The sequence below is a fragment of the Akebia trifoliata genome, chromosome 15 (assembly GCF_017979445.1).
Source record: "Akebia trifoliata isolate Shusen 1 chromosome 15, ASM1797944v1, whole genome shotgun sequence".
NCBI lineage: Eukaryota > Viridiplantae > Streptophyta > Magnoliopsida > Ranunculales > Lardizabalaceae > Akebia > Akebia trifoliata.
Genome location: NC_141389.1, coordinates 2,370,052 through 2,375,430, shown reverse-complemented (window position 1 = coordinate 2,375,430; position 5,379 = coordinate 2,370,052).

Sequence of the window (5,379 nt, the reverse complement as noted above, 5' to 3'; positions counted from 1 at the left end):
ATTTCGATTTGTTATTTTACATGTTCGAAAGGGTTTTCCTAAGCATAATGTAGGCTTTAGGGTTGTTTTGATGTTAGGGGTATTTTGGTAATTTAGTCATTTTTTTTAGTGATTTTTGTCGTGAAGCTTTTTTTTATTAATTGATGATGGAGTATGTTTTTTTTTATTTAGATTTGCTCTTGCGAATCTTACATATCACCCAGTTCTCCTCCAACTGCCCTTCTAAAATATAAAAACAAAATTTAGAATGAAAGAAGCAATTTAAGATTTTGTGTTCTATATAATATATAATTAATCTCATCATCATCTCGTAAATTAATTACTTACTCAGATGAATCAAAAAGAATATATAGAGATTCCAAGGCCAGGCCTGAGCAATGGTTAATAATAATTACCTCCTTGTCAATTAGTTCGTATTCATCCATCAACCAGTGGGTTTGATTTTTTCCATTAATGTACTTCAACAAATTCCTCTTCCCAACTCTCCCTTTATCATTGTAGATATAATTACCTATTATCCTACTGCTCCAGTTCCCATCAGCCACAACACGATATGGATAACTCCCATTTGGATGTTTTTTCTCTTTCAAAGTGAAGAAGTACTCTCCTATCTCCAAATCTAATTCATAGATATAGTTAACACACTTACTTGTTTAAAAACAATCATGTAGAATGTAAAGAACAGGATTATTAATAAATAAATAAATAACAAAATATTCACATACCAGAGAGTTTCTCAGGGTTGAGTTTGTAGATATTCTTTACCGAGATAATATCACAAGGTAATGTTCATTTTAAGATTTTTTGACGGAGATAATCGACTACCAGTTCTTTCTCGGTTGGAACAAATCTGAAACCAATAGGTATTTGATTTGTCATGTCTGATTGAAGATAGATAAAGAAAATTTCTCAGAAAATCGGATGTTCCGTTTGGATGATGAAGAACAAATTGGAGTATTTATACTTAACCATTTCTTTAGCCAAGGAAACCGCATAGAGGAGAGGAGTCCTTATTTTTTTTTCTTTTTTTTTTTTGATAACGAAGGGTATCCAGGCTATGCCCCACTACGTGAAACGGTGCGTAGTTCACCAAGGTTTTTTATGGGTAGTGGGATTCGAACTTGAGATCAAAGAAGGAGCAGACTCCTTGACCCCAAGTCGATACCATTCAGCCACCCCCTTATTTCTTTGAGTTTTTCTCAATGCGTGTCTACTTCACCATAGATGCTTTTTCACGAGATACAAGTAAAAAGCATCTGCAGTTATGTGTGCACCACCACATCATTTTTGTCAACTTTTTGTCTCCGTTTGTGTCATTCCAGCGTCTACATCATTTTCCTTTTTCTTTTTTTTCCATGGACTTAGGAGTAAACCCAGTCTCCCTTACCGTATTATATTATTTAGATGAATTTTAATGTTATATTTTTAGCGGAACAAATAATAATCAAGTTGATAATATATATAAATAAGGAAAAAAAAATTAATATCATGATTTGAAATTTGTTTTTCGTTTGATTCTTGGCATCCGAAACCAACATGTACTCGTATTACTTGGTGGTTCTGATTTCAATTTCACTTATTTTAGAATTCGAACGAAAAATATGATGCTTATGATCTCTATGATGAGAAGATCGTCCTCACCAAAAGTCAGTCAATTCCGAAACTTCTAACCCCATCAACATGATTTACAAAAAATGGATGGTTCACTACGTGAAAATTCCGAATTTTAATCAAAAAATTTGTTGGGCCTGGCCTCACAAATTTTAAAACTCAAAAACGACAGCTTGTGGACCATGTTTCCAGTCTCACCCTCACAGTCTCTCTCTCAATCTCATCTCTCTCACTGTAGCTCTTTCTCTGTCTCTCACTATACTCTCGAACGACCTCTCTCTTTCCATCTCTCTCCCAATCTCACCATCTCTCTCTTGATCGATCGTCCTCTCTATCTCTCTCTCACAGTCTCTCTCAAAGTGACCTATCGACTTTAGTCCGCAAAGGTTTGTCTCTCCTCCATTGACAAACCCATCAAAATCTCTTCTCTATTTGATCTCAAGATTACGTTTAGGGTTTCATGTTTTTTTAGGTTCGTTAATAGAGGTATCAATCTGTTTCTGGTTTTTCCTGCAGTGGTTGTCCATCTTAGGGCAATTGGATATGTTCCGATACTTAAGCAAGCCAAGTTCAAGGTATTTATTCTTCCTTTCCAAATTCATATTTATCTGTATATCATCATGATTCATGATTGAGGTTTACTTTTGCTTCCATTTTTCTTAAACTGTCTTAGAATTTGGGATGCTTGAATTTAATTTTTGGAACCCTAGAATCATTTATTTCTCGATTTGATAGTTGCAATTTGTAACAATCGAAAACCCCTGGATAGATTCCAACAAAACCTTGATTAGATTAAAAATCTATTAATTAATCCGATTGTGGTAATTAGCTGATCAATTTAAATTGATCTTGAAAATTTTCTAGACTGGATCATTAGAAATTTCATTAATAATGTGCTTATGCCTGCTAATAACTATTGGATTGGTAGATAGTGGGATCGGACAAGTTTGCCAAAGTAATTGAATTTCTTCGCCGACAAATTCATCGAGACACATTGGTAATGTTTTTTTTTTTTTTCCTCTCTTTTGTTTTTCCTGAAAATGTAGTATAGTACCAATCACCAATTCTAATCCTAACTAATTTTCCTTCACTCAATAGTTTGTGTATGTTAACAGTGTATTTTCACCTAACCCTGATGAATTGGTGATTGATTTGTATGACGTAAGTTCTTGCATCACTTTGACTTAATATGAGATCACAACATTATTTTCTCTATTTGCTTTTCATATATGTATTTATACATGTTGGTGAGCTTTTGCTTTTCATGCTTGATATGTGGAGGTCGAGTAGACCAATCTAGAATGTATAGAATTTTTTTAATTTGTTTTTATTATAAAAAACCTTGAATTCTTCAAATAACTTTGAACAAAAAAAATGCAAAGTCTTTTATACTGATAACCTAGTTGATGGTAAGTTTCTGAAAGGCTTCTCCATTTTCTTTAAAGTATGTGTTATTATGATACCCTATTAAAAGAAAAATCAAATTTAAGGAAACAGTTTATGTTGTGGCTTGAGTTTCTTTCCTCCTCCCTTTACATCCCCTATTTCTTGATAGTAGTGCATAGTCGTTTGAAAATTTCATTGTTATTTTTCTCATGCATTTTTCTGTGCTAAAATTGAGACCTAAATAATTTCATATTTTACCAATGTAAATCATGCTTAAAATTGAATCTAATGACCAAAATTGCCTGTGGGCTAAATTTTTAATTCAAAATATTCAATCCTTCTTTATGATAGAATATATCAAATTATTCACTTAATTCGTAATTATACAAGGTATATAATTTGATATATATTCTATCTTAAATTAAATTTTATGATAAAACTATTGGTAAATTATGAATAATTTGATATTTTATCCTAATTAATTATATAAATATAATAAAATTTCCTGTGGGATAAAATTTATTATATTAAGTATAATTAATTACAATTGATGTCTAAATAAATTTTATGTTATCCTAATTAATTATAGTTTTATTTAATTAAAGATGTTGTGGCTATTCTCTAATTAATTAAAATTATATGGATCACTTAGATATTATTCATTTATGCTTAAAAATTATTTTGCATAAAATATTAACTGAGCCCAACGTGTCATTATTATGCATAATCAATCTTATAATTTCAAGCATAAATATTCATCAAAAAAATTTGCATAATTAATTTAAGCAGAATAATTAATACATGCAAATATATATAAATATGAATAAATTGCATACAATTAAACAAACTGAATATCATATGCAAAATAAATAAATAAAAGGTATGCATGAAGCTAAATAAATGCCTAAACAATTTTTAAAATTTATTTTATTTTATTTTATTTTTATAGAAATTGGTCTTCTTCAACTTTCAGTCTATTCGATTTCTATCTGATTTGTATCCGATTTCTATCCGATTTGGATCTGATACAACTCATCAGATAAAAGTCCAAAAGATTGTTTAAAAATTACATAAAAATTAGAAATCTAATTTCTCAATAATTTTTCGATGTTCCGATTTCTATCCGATTTCGATCCGATACAACTTAGCAGCCAAAATCGGTCTCCAAATCAACATTATAACATTAAAAAAAATTGTTTAAAAAATACATAAAATTAGAAATCTAATTTCTCAATGATTTTTAGCTCCAGTATGTATCAAAATCAAATTTTAAATTAAAATTTCAACCAAAAACAGAAAAATATATATATTTTCGGATACATAAAAATAAAAATTAAATTATCAAGGCAGAGATTTAGATGGGCTCTGACACCAAATGAAAAAAACAAAAACAAAAATAAATCTATAAATCTATTCTCTAAATAAATGCGGAAATAATCTGAGAATCGGAATCTAAAAAAATTGCCCAAAAACTGTATGAAATACATAGCTCCAACCATTGATTTTTTACTGTTACGCTGCGGATCTTTCGATCTTGATTTGGTACTTCCAAAACTCTTATTCACTCCTTAGATGGTGTAAAAATGAAAGAGATTGAGAAGTTTTGGGGACCAAACGGTTCTTTTTATAACCAAACTTGGTCGAGGCTTCATTCAAGCACTCGACCACGTTTTGGTTCGTTGCCACACCCATATCTAAAGTGGGTTACATTTCTTAACTATAGGAAACGTGATGAAGCATCGTGGACCACCTCATGAGCTCCGAAAATGGTGGTTCTAAACCATCCACGTAAATCGAGGCTAACAGGGTGATCCCTGGATGACATTTTCGGAGCTGCCCGGGGCTTCATCCACTGGCAAAACAACATTTCTGGAGCTGCCGGGGCCTTCATCGAGCCACATCCCCTGCAACTCAACTAACGGGGGGTTGTTACTAATGTTTTCGAGAAAACTAGAATCATATTTTGGCAAAACATTATTGAACTGTTGGGAATTGCACAGGGGTGGACCCCAGACGACGTTTCTGGAGCTGCTCGGGCCTTCATCGACCCACATCCCCTGCAACTCAACAATTGTTTTGGTGTTGCAAATGTTTTTGGGAAAATTAGAATCATATTTTGGCAAAACATTATTGAACTCTTGGGAATTGTACATGGGAGGAGAGATGGGTGGTTCCTGGTGGTGGATGACATTTCCGGAGCAGCCTGAGCCTTCATCCACCGGCAAAACACTATTGAACTCTTGGGAATTGTATAGGGGTGGCCCCTGGACGATGCCCAAGCCTTCATCCACCGGCAAACTAGCTTTGACGACAGGCACTGCGTGAAAATTTTCAAAATTCGACGGTCCAAAACCGTCGAATTATGGGACCATTCGACAGTCT